The sequence below is a fragment of the Acyrthosiphon pisum genome, chromosome A2, assembly GCF_005508785.2.
Source record: "Acyrthosiphon pisum isolate AL4f chromosome A2, pea_aphid_22Mar2018_4r6ur, whole genome shotgun sequence".
In the NCBI taxonomy this organism is placed as follows: domain Eukaryota; kingdom Metazoa; phylum Arthropoda; class Insecta; order Hemiptera; family Aphididae; genus Acyrthosiphon; species Acyrthosiphon pisum.
The window spans coordinates 111,827,168-111,840,851 of record NC_042495.1 but is presented as its reverse complement, the minus strand read 5'-3'; positions in this window follow the sequence as shown (position 1 = coordinate 111,840,851).

Below are 13,684 nucleotides of genomic sequence, written 5' to 3'. Positions count from 1 at the left end.
AAGAGCTGCTACTAAATGTGGTTTCTCTCTCCTCTCGTGTATCTTTAAGTATATTATATTTGTTTCTGTTCGTTATTCATCTAATTTATCTATCATACTACTATTATTATTAATTATAAGTATATTTAAGATAATAAATATTCTTTTAAATTAAGATAAAACAATAGTAAATGTAGATACTATACTACTATATAGTGCTTGAATCGTCGAAGACATTAAATTATATATATGATAAAAAAAAAGGTGGAGGGAATGTCTCTTGAACGATACTAGAAATATAGGGCATTATAATTTATAGGATATAATATAGTAAAAGTTATTCTTCGGATGACATTATATCTAATACTGTAACGGAAATGTGCGTAATCCGAACAATAAGCGACAATTACAACAGGCCGCTATAATACTAAAATAAACGTAGGTATACGAAATAAAAAGTGAAAATTGAATAAGTTAAAGACGATGAAAAAAAATGTATTTACATAGTATACACTACTACTTACAGATAATGAACACATCTATAAAACTAAAACAAACGACTCGTCAAAAATATTCATATATAAAATCAACAATGGTATTACGTGTCCATGACAACCGTAGTAGTGGACATGAGGTGCTATGTACAGTGTACAGTAGATGTTGCATTTCAAATAAATAATAAAAAAAACCATTATATACCTAGGTAGTATTATTTTTTTTTCATGCCACACACATTTTGATAAGAATGCGAAGACAAAGAAAATACACCATTGTTCTTTCTAAATAAAAAAGAACTTGGAACGTACTAGACTTAAAAATATGCAACGCTGACGTCACATCAAATATCATGAATACCTACAGTTGCATTGTTATAGAAAGAAATATTTAACTTATAAAATGGACATATTAAGATCTGGGAGTGAGTTTTTTTCAATATTTGTTCTAAATCATATCCGGACGTATATAATGATTCAATAGTTATGGAAATCACGCCAATCCTCCGCTACTAATGTTCGAAGTTTACCGCGAAATTTTTCATGGTTTCCGAACGCACTCTATACATCAACATAATGTGATTTTATGCTGACGACATTTTATAACACAATGTATAGAGTTACAAAATTTTAGCTCGGGGTAGAGGATTGTGAAGTCACTCGTCTTTCTTTTTCAATATAACGTGTGAAGTGACTATAATAATATAATAGTGGTTGATTACTGTTATTATTATACATTTTTGGAGCAAAGCCACAATGTCGCTTCTATTTAGCTGAACGTCTATGGTAACAAAGTGCTCATACAAATAATTTATGATTTACATTTCCAGAATATATTTTATATTTCAATATGTTATAATATTAATAATGCAGAATGCACATAATATGTGTAACAAACAACAGTTAATCAGTTATTTTAATTTAATCTCTAGTCTTAATATTTAAATCTTACGGTTTTTTTTGTAATTGATCTACTTTCCGATGTCAATTATTCACGTCGGTACTTATAGTTTTTTCAGTATTTTTCAGTGGCGAAGCGTCATAGGAGACAAAGAGACAATGTCTTCCCACTTAGAAATTAGAACATGGGACAAATAAATAATTATTAATTTGTTTTATAAAATATTTAAAAATGTGAATTTTATTTTATATTATAAAATATTAAAATATATGATGTATGTTTCAGTAATTGCTGAATCGGTTTTTCGTTGTACCTAGTGGTGTAGGTACAGTTAGAACACATAGAATTCTTAAAATAGATTAGATACGCGAGATACCAAATATGGTACTATATCTAAATCTAATATACGTTGCGACCCAATGTCTCGCAAACATGGGCGCGCGGGTACAGAGGAAATGTTAATGTGAGTGGTGTTTACTATGTACACGATGAGACAAGTCTCGCCGTTCGTAATTACCTCAGTCCTCAATATACGTTGACGTCGCATTGTCACGCCACGCCATCGTGACGAAATAATTATTGACAATGTCGTTGACTTATTTTCTAAGACCAAAAATAGAAAAATAGATTTAACATATAAATTAACGTAAAGTTGTTTTTTAAACTTCATGTTAATGTGAGTTGCACATATACAGTTTATTACATTTTATTTTGTATTGTTGGTTATACATTTATAATACATATTTTGTTATTACATCAAATATCATTATTTTGGAAGTTTTTAAATATAATTTAATTTTGTTTTTAGTTTTTGAACATTTATTTCTTACCGTTTAGATAATGGCCATAGTTGCCGGGCTCAAAAAAAAAAGGAGGGGGAGTCTGGCGTATTAGTGCCATTTTTTCTTCAGTGTCTCCCCAACCAAAAACCTCACGCCTCGCTACTAGTATTTTATCATATTAAATTAAGTATTAACTGTCAAAGTTCGGATTAATTTATCAATGATACGGTAAATTATCCAGTCACCATTATGATGTCTGCTTAAGTATATTATTTCCGAAAGTTATATTTCGAGTCATACTTCAGCATACTAGTAATATTTTAGTAGAGTAATTTAGTAGAGCAATTAAGTTATAAGGTTCCAAAACCTAGAGGATCGTAATAATTGTTGTCATACTGATACTTTATATAAGTCCCTATTGTATATATATATATATTACTTTCTGGGAATTATTGTTTACTTGAGAGAAATAAATGCTCATAAAAATTTAATATACCTAGAAGTAGTTTTAAACATTTTTTAGAGCGTACCTATATGGTTCGAAAGTTTTTACTTTTACGTGTATATTATAAACTTATATGTATTTAGATAATATGAGGATGTCCACACATTTTTGGCGAACGCATTACATTTTGGCTGTACCTAATGAATTTTTAATGGACAAATTTAATCAGGATTATTTATAATATTATCTTTAGTATTAGCATTAGTCAGAATGTTAAAGAATATAATTTAACATTAGAAACCCAAAACTTGAATAAATTATAACAAGTTTATTTGTATAACAACTCATTGAGTATGATTAAAAGCAAAATAAAAATCACATTATTAATAGTTTTCGTTTTCATTTGCCTTTGGCAAAGTTGAATTCAATCAGTTTTGTAATTTCTTATTTACTTTGGCTGTAACCCATATACACCCCAGGGTGTCCCAATTGCGTCCCTAGGGATGTGGACATATTATGCAAGTATAAAAATATAAGAAACCACAAGCAAATTTAAAGTCAAAAAGCACCCGTGAAGCAATAACGTCACTGTTTTAACATATTAACAAAAAAATATTTTATAGACATAATATTCTTGATAATTGAAATAAATGTTGGTGTATATTCTAATTTTAAAACTTAAAAAAAGTTACGATGATAGAAGCTTGATGGACAGTTTTTCAAAATACATTTATATTGCGCCAATGGCCTACACGACCATCTTGTTTTGTTAATGCATAATTTACAAATAAAATTACTTCTTGATAGGTGTCGGATTAAATAGTTGTTATGGTAGATAAAAATGGTATATTTTGAATTTATTTGAGTAAACAATGAACATTACAAATCCGATAAAAAAAAATATTAATGTCTGTACTATAAATGGAAGCATCGCCGTACATAATTTATGCGTTAGCTAGAATCGCACAACAAATTTAAATGTGTTTTACATACTGTGATTAAAAATATAAGTAACCGCTTTTAAACATCGGCAAAAATAATTATTTTTTTTTTAATACCAAGTTTATAATAGACAAGATGAGCATTACAAAAGGATATGATTTATTAAGACAAATGTCGTAGGTAAAAAATAACTCCAGTGCGGATTTTTGTACTTACATTTTATGGTTTCGAATTCTTGTGGTTCTATAACTATAAATATTTTTATTTATGATCGATACCTAAACATATTATACAACTCGTAGTCTTAAACGCACTTGGTTTTTATGACCAATAAAAGTATTACGTTCTTAATTTGACTTCTAGAATGTTTTAATAAAAATCTACAATTATATTGGTTCTCGTACAAATTGCTTGGACGTACCTATATTGCATACTCAGTGCGCCGTGTTATATTGTGCGTGCAATTAATATTTAGTATTAAGAGGATGTCGTACGCGCATGTGTTGTCTTCGTCTTCCATACGTACAAAATTCATCAGTTTCAATAGTGTGCTGTTAGTTTTGATATTAGAGTGAATTTGTACAATGTAAAAGTCAGGTTATTTCTAGGGCACGACGTAAGCTTTTATTGATAATATTGTTATTTTCAAGTAAATTATGATCATTTTAAAATATACAGTTTCAAAAAGGGCATAAATTACTTAGAAATAATAACATCAATAAAAGCATATTATGTCATGCGCTAAATAATAATATTACCTTTAAATTGTTTTATAGGTCAAGTCACTCTAATATCAAAACTAACAACACACTATTGAAACTGGTGAATGAAAATTTAGTATGTCGTACGTGTGTAACAGTAATTAATGACACTCTATGACCAAAAACCAAACAATAGAATGCAAACACATTGAAAACAAGATATTCTGGAAAAGTATTAGAAGCAAGACAAGATCATAAAAGACTGGATAGTACGTCTCTGCTTAACTCACGAAAATTTTGTGATAAGCTTATGAGAAAATGAGACCCATTATTTCCATTGTATTATATACATACTATTAACCACAAAAAGATCCATATTGCTTGTCTCGCTAAAAAAAAAATGGCATAAACTGTCCATCTCTCTTGTGCCAAAAAGACTACGACCACATACGTAGTTTATATAGGCTCGTCCTATCCATTATTTTATTATCAGTGGACAAGATGCGGGTAATAATGAATTATTATTTTTTTTTTATTCATCTCAACTTGCGTTGTCAATAAAATATAATTAACGATGACTATATTGTTTGTGACATAAAAAAATAACTATAAATATAAATATTTTTTTATATTTCTTATTTTCTTACCTATAAATTGCAGATTTCACGACTTAAAATTATTATACGACAATTAACCGGTTCTTTTGTCGTGACACGACGTATACTATTATGTGAAGTATTTTAGTTTTTGTATTACGTATATTGTTTTATTTTACTCCTCTGCACATTCTTGTACTTGTAATTTCTATTGAAAAAAAAAAGTCCATTAAAAAAATGAATGTATGTCGAAAACTCGTCAACAATATACCCTATACGGAAAACTATTATGCGTTCCACCGCCTGTAGACCGTGGTTTACTGTAAGCTCTGATATTTACTAGATTCTTGTATACTATGTGACACAGTTATGCACGTGCACACGTCATGGTGAAGCGGGCAGTGGGAGGTGCAAGTCATATATTATGTACGATGCACCTGAAGCTTTTCCAAAGGTCAACGGGCCACCAGATTACGGTCCGACTACTGACACTTTCCTTATGCGGTTTCCATATTATTATTATTGTAGAAGAAGAAAAAAACAAAAACTTGACAGCTGGCTAACTCCAGAATAATTTATTGTGTCATTCGCGAATTTCACGATCGTGTATCAAATGGTGCTGTTGTCTTGACTATAAAGCTTCACGCATACGACACGATAGTAGAATAATAGTACTAAAAAATAATATTAGTTATTATACTGATATGACGGTGGTATAAGTAGAGCTGAAAAAAATTAATTGGTTCTTCATTAATTATTATATTATTATTTTTTTTAATAACGGTCGTAACTGTATGAACAATAAATTTTAGTAAAACCTATATTTATGTATGTTTTGCTAAATATCACCGCAAACTCAACGCCGTTTTATGTATGAAAAACCCAAGAAAATTGTTCTAGTTTGGAAGGTATCTCAACATTAAGTAGGTCAATGTGACACGGATGTGTTGAATAAAATAGTTTTTATTGAAAACTGGTAGTGTGTAAAGTGTAAACTTTGACTCCAAGTTTTCTGATGTAATTTTTACAATTTTGCTTCTTATTGAAAAAAATACTAGAATTTTTCTATTCTTAATTTCTTATTGGACGGACTAGAACCACACGTTTTCTGCCACAAACCACCTCAGACCTTCACTGTGGAAGTTTGAAGCATTTTTTCTACTCTAAAACGTAATGAAAGACACAAAAAAAATAAGTTGCTACATTTATAAAATAAAAACACACTTACTCTCAGACATTGTTTGACCAGTACATACGTTATACTCACTCTGCACATTATTTAAAAACAATAATCGTATAATATTCCTGCATGTTCACAGTAGGTGTACTATGTCAATTATATAAGACGTCATATGTTTAAAAATAATTGCTTACTGGTTAAAATATCCGTGTACATTAATAATTATTAAATGGATAGGTACACATTTTAATGTGCAATTGTATAATACCTTGAGTGTTACCCATTCCAGTTATGTAATGGAAATTGTTTTTTTTTTTCATCCAAAGAACCATATCTGCAGTACACTTTGCTCGATATACAAATTCAAAATAAGAGTATAAGAAAGATCCACATTTTAAAATTAAAAGCTTGTCATAAAGAAATGTTTTAAAAGTGCATGTTCATTTATCCGGAAGTCTTTCATTAGTCGATGTGAAACAATATCACACTGAATAAAGAAAAAATTAGTACGATTGTGCTCAAACCAATTCAAGCAGCCCTTTGCAAATATTATTCTTATTTCGTTCGATTTGACTTATAATCATTTAGTGTGATTTTGCTTGGATTTTTTTATCATAATTACGCGCCAATTCTTTTTTTTTAATGATTTACTTTTTCAATTATAATTTTCAGTCAAGTTTACAAATTGAACAACACAGATTTGGAAATATTTTTTTTCTAATACCTAATACATAATTATAATTTCATGTATCAAAATTCAACTACTTGGTTAGGTGATATGCTAATAAAACAACCTACTACACATTATATTTTTATAATATCGATTCAATTTTGTAATTTTTTTTTTTTTTTTAATTATCGACGGCAATTAATTATTATACGAGCATATACTATTATAGGCATTATATATTATAACGTATAACTGTATAAGCATACAATTATTATGAAATGTATTATTTTATTTTACATAATAATATTGTAAAATATATACATAATACAATATAGGTAACTAATTTGAACGCAATTAAAAATAATTGTAAATATTAATTAATGTAGACTAAACTAATTTATATAAAAATGCATATACGTACAATACTTTACAGGTAATTCTCAAAATAACTCATAATAATTCTGTTCACTGAATAATAATTATGATTTAAAATCATGTTATTATTATTATATAATAAACATTGTGACATCCAGTGATGGTTTTTTTGTACGCTAGGAAAAATCCATATGTGCGAAGGTTTTCCATTCTTGTCAATTATTATTTATTAAAATTAAATACAAATTTGTGTAATTTAAAATACCTAGATGTTTAAAACCAGCCAGGCTTGACAAACCGCTTTGTATATTTATGTTTCTGACGTTGATCCGTACCTATGTAATATTTAATATGTACAATTTAATTTTGTGTTAATAATTTGGAATATAGATTTGGATCAAAACGGTTTCCAGTTTTTGACAAGCACACAATACATGACGTGTCTCGGGAAGAGACGATTGCGGAAAGTTGACTGTCCTACCTATATTATGGCGGAAAACTACGGATTGACGTATCCACCCATGTAAACAGAATGGAAACGAGATAGAAAATGACGAGGGATGTTTCCAACATTCTTGACGCTTTGAATTGCACAACACATAATAATATATTAGCTTCAACGTTGTATTTCGCAGAGTTAGTGGTCGTCTGTGCATTCAAACGCTGTACTGTCGAGTTTACATTTTATCCGTCCCATTCAAATTATTGTGAGTAACACAATACAGTTGTCGACCAGTAACCACCTAGCTGATCTGTGGTCCGTGGAACCCGGTAAGGCGGTAAAATACCAAACTTTTTGGGATAAAAAAAATTCAACAGTTTTCGAGATCCCCATCTTTTCTGATAGAAAAGTGAATCTATAGTTGCTACTTTTGTGTATCTTTTTGGAAAAATTGATTTTTATTTTTTTGTTGTAACTCAAATACTTATAGCCGTCAGCCATTGACATTTTCACCAAATATTTATATTAGAATTTCACATAAATGGTAACATTTTGAAATATTTTGACTCTTTTTGAACTGGTTAAAGCCTTGAGAAATTTGTTTAATTTTAAAAACTTTTTAAAAAAATTTGAAAATTTAATGCAAGGTGCCTTGTAAGTTCCAATAATGGATGTTAAAAAATATTAAAGATACATAGGCACGATTATTTTTTAAATGCATTTCAAGTTAAAATTTTAATATTTTTATTTATTAATATGTATACGGACAATGTCCAATTTACAATATAGAATAACGACAACAATAATAGTATAACAATATTTGACAATTAATACAAGGAATAAAATAATAATAAAAATGAATGATTACATAGATATAAAACCTAAAAAATGGGAGACAGAGTAGTTATGAGATACAAAATAATATTAAAGAAAATTAAATTTTGTTTTTATTATTATTATTAGAGGTATAAGTACAGCTGCTTGCTTCAAAGACATAGATTATTAGTCTACGTGTCAATTCAAATTCGTTATTACACAAGTTTAACCTAGGTACGTATGTTTAAAAAACTTAAATATATTCTCAGTGCTGTGTCGGCTGAGGGCTTATTTTGATGTTGTTGGGTTGTTGTGCATTTCGGGCAGCGTATAATTTTGTGTTTGTTTTAATTCAAAGGGTTGTTAAGCTATATTGTTAGCTTCCGCTATTCTATTACATTTTGTATTGTTGTATAATAATTTTTATGTAATAACTAATAACAAAGATATTCAAAGGATGGGAGTATGGGACACAAATGTTTTTTCTATTCTTTATTATCTTATAAAGTGGATACTAGATCGATATTTGTTAGATTCATTATTATTCCTTGCATATCGTATAAAAAAACAAGTAAATTATTTTTACTAAATTAAACTATACGCCATGATACCATGATATCATATTCCTTTATTACGTGTTTATTTTCTCTGTTTTTTAAAAAAAAAATGTTTAGGCTCGTTAGCTTTTTCCATGCAAATATTATGCCAGACGTTCATTATTATTTACAATAAATACATTTATATGGTTCATGATGAGGTAAGGTTAGCCCATAAAGTATGTTGTCGATCTGCTTCGCCAATTGCAATAATAATCCAATGGGTATAACGATATATTTTTTAGTATGTAAATTTGTGTTTTAAATACTCCCCATGGTAGTCCTGATTAAAGTTTTTTGTCAATCGACATGATCAAGAACCTCAATTATTTCCTTCCTTGATTTTTATTTCTATGAATTACGCTAATTTTCAATCGTGTTGCGTTACTGATTAACTTAAAATTATGCTCTGGCATTTTCCCATTATTTGCGGCCATTGCTATAATTCAGAAGTTATTATCATATTATTATGTTTACTTCGTGTTACAGTATATTATCATTGTGATGAATTATTTGCCTATAACTACTGTTATTAATTCATTGTACGTGGTTCACCAATCACATCTGTTATAATTCCTTTTGAATATTTTAACAGTGGAACAATCGCTACACTATAATGATTTCGTTATTGTTTGATATTGTGTATTATTTAACGTTTTGGATCATTATAATAATATTTCTCAAATTTGACGACATCTTTTTTAAGATGTGGTCGAATTATTTATTCAGATATCTGCAATTTATGCTTTGGATATGTATTTGAAATCCAGCAACGTGAGCCTAAATTTTAAACATGCCTGTCATTCTACTAAAATGATCACAGTTATTATTTAAATGAACCGTGTTTAATATTAAACATTAAAGACGTTGTAATGACGTTATATTATAAGTCATGACAACGTTACATTCCAAAGATAATACGTTTTACTAGCTTTATGCCTTTATATTATTATGGCATTTGACGTAGTTTATCTAAAATGAATGCTCTCTCTCTAATCCTTCTATACATATAAATCCTTTTCTAAGATAGATTCATACCTACCTATACAGAATATATATATAAAATAAAATGTTAAATTTTTGTGGAGCAAAATTAATTAATTAAAATTTATTGAAAAAAAGTTAGAAAAAAGGATTTTTTTCATTTTCTATGTATATAATATTTTTAATTATTTAAAAAATTGATAATATCATCTCATTTCTATAAATTTAACATGACTATTAAATAAATATCATCTACTTATAAAAATTATTTTTTATATTGTATCTCAAGTCAGTTATAATATATTTTTGATATTTTTTAATATTGTGTAGTAGCAATGTGTATCGAATATTTTTTCTCTTTGTTTTTATAGTGATATGGTTTCTTATAGTTTATATATTAATGTATATACACTGTACACTGTTTTATATATAAAGAGTCTTCTAAGATGTTTCATAAACAAATAGGGGACTATTGTATTTATCTATATATTACGATTATATTGTGATAGGTTTAAAATCTGAACTAATAATAAAAATCTAGGGTGAAATAAGGGAAGCGAAAAAACAACATGTATCTCTATAATCTATAATTATTATCCTACTCATGATTTTTGTTACATTAAATATATAAACAAAACGAGTATTTTACTTAGGTTATGTTTATACTATAGGCATATAAGAGAAAAAAAGAGATAATACATTCAAAAATATTTATTTTTTTAATAATAATGGCTGATAAAATTCATAACAGTTCACGAACTAATTTTATTTTCAAACACTTTTTATTCTCAAGTTATTTATTTATTTTGTTGAAATATTTCAAAACTACTCACCAGCTATACCATATATGTATGTGAATAAAGTATTCAATATTCACAAATATAAATTAGTATTCTATATTTTAAGATATTTATGAATAAAGTTTAATTAAATTAATCAATTTTTCAAATAAAATCAAAAACGTTGAGAAATAATAATATTTTATTTTAAGTGATAACTTGTGATTTCATTCGCAAGAACAAAATCTTAATTTGTTCATTAAAAATAGTGTTTATAGAAATTCGTTGGAACAACCAAACATTTGAATTTGATTATTTAAAGTTTTGAAAGATCGCGGAAAAGTTCAGACATTTTAATTTTTCATCGTTCAGATCTTTAATGTCACATTCATTATAACACATTTACATTATATAAACTTTTGTTTAATTAATGTATTGTTCGTTTGACATTCGATTTACATGAAAACATTTTGTATCGAATAAATATTTAATAATAATAATAATAATAGATAGTAATACAATTATACATCTACAAAACCAATCATTTACAGGTACTATAATTATCACATAGATTAATTGTATGTATTGATTAAATAATAATTTGTTGTCTATTGTTGTGATTGATAGCTCAATCATATTATAATAATATCGTCTGAGCATTCATTTTCGATCAATAAAATATGTTTAACAGTACAAAACCGGGAAAACTGGAGAAGTTTTCGAGGGTACATCGTCACTTGAGTAGGTCACTGTAATAGACGTGTTTAATTATTTATATTCAATGATGAATTATTGCATACGAAAACGGGCCTGAGCGGAAATTGCGTGTCAACCTCTATTTCTAAGTATATTTTACAATTTGTTAATATAACTATTAGTAATTTATTTTCTATTAGTAATGTGGTAAGTTGAATTAATTTAAATAAATAATTCATATAAAATATATTCACGTTATTAATTTATAAGTCAATACCGATGTACTGAAAAACGGCGTGGTAATAGATTTAAGTGTGAAAATTCAATTTCGTACAAATTTTAACTTTCAATTCTCATAAAAAATCAATGTGGATTTGTTCTAACTTTTTTTTTTTCAGTGAATTGAGCTGATAATAAATTGTGTATTATATTTTATGAATTTTCAACTTCAAAATAGTTTGCAAATTTCATCATTTTGATGATTTTCATAAAAATGCAGTGACAGTGTGACACACATATAAAAAATGCGACTGTATTTTAATTTTGTTTTTAATTGCTGAAAGAATAACTTATAAAAAACCCTGTGTTATGTTTTTAGACTTACAAACAAAATTATATAATCATAAATTTAAATATTTAATTAAACTACAAAAAACGTTAAGAGTTTCATGCTATGTTAATCAACAATATGAGTAGAAAAAAGCCAAAATATTTTGAAATGCTTAGGATTAATAAATCCCAAAGAATACTAATATGTAGGACTCGGACTCTAAAACACGGCGCCACAATGAATAACATAAAAAGCATACAATTATTTAAAAAAGCAAAAAAAGCAACCTTAATTTAAATTTTCAATCCTTAACTATATACATTTCTGAACATCTTTTATATTTTTAACTACAAAATAATTATTCTATTTTAAATTTGATACATTTTGTGAAAATTCGAACCTTAAATGCTTATTAAAAAAATTGTGCCCATGCAATTGTAATATTTTTCAACAACTAAAGTAACAATATATTAAAAGCCTTGTATTAAATTTTCAAGCTTTTTTACCAAAAATTAAATTCTATTGACATTCATAGAAAAAAAACTAAAAAATTTGGAAACTGATATAATGTCCATTGTCCGTAAACCACAGATATACAATATTATATTATATGTCCTCTATGCCGTAAAAAGTTCAAAACAAATCCAAATATTTTGAAAATTTTATATCGTGTATAGAAAATGCTAATATTATAATATTTGTTTTAGAGTTACACCAAAAATCAAAATTGATTTTGTCAAAAACCGATTTAATGTAAGAATCCCCGGTTTTTCTTCTTTTTTTATTTTTCTCGGTGCTTTTAAACACTATTGGAACATAGGACCTCCTCAATGCACCAACTAGATTCACTTTCCCATCGAACAAGATACTGAAGTTGAAAATCAAACCATTATTTCTATTACTTATCGTGTACACGTACACAAAAAATATAAAACGCACAATATCATTGTAAAATCAGTACATTCATCGCTCCACTCAGATTCCAAAAGAATTAACTACCATGTATTTTTCTATATTTTCCACAGATACAATAATAATTCAATAACCATTTAGTCCATAATCCGGGTTTTTAAATTTTTATTAATTACATTGACATTTTTTTTATTACTATTATAGATTATACCATAATAAACATATTAAAATGCCACAACTGGAATAATTATATAGCAATAAAACAGCAAAAATAAATTGGTTTCTTTCGAATCAGAATAACATCAAACGAATTTAAATAAAATTAGTTTGTAGTGTTTGTACCACATATAAAAAAAAAGAGGCATATGCTTTGAAATCCGAGTACTACATTAGGTAATGTGTATACTGTATACCCATAGTATATTCTGTAAAATTGAAAATATATATGTATTCTTACCATAGTTATTCATTTTTAAACTACAACAAAAAAACATTATCGATTTTGACAAAAAAAATTCTAGTTATAATATATTTCTATTCATTTTTCGAAAATTATTTTTAGTTTTTCCCGATTATTTTGAAATATCGTAAGAATATTGTATTTTTGACACCCAAAAGTACAAACTAGATACGATTTTTACCAGAAACAACCATAATATTAAAGATTGAAGTAATTTTTCAGGTATAAAACTCAGTATCTGACAGTGCTTCCTTAAAACTGATTGGTCACGAGGGAGGGAGGGGGGGGCTGGGTGATCCACCCGGTTAAAAATTCTGCGATACTGGAGTCTCTGCTGTGTATATTATAATCACGAGATGTTATCAATAAATAATATTGTAACGG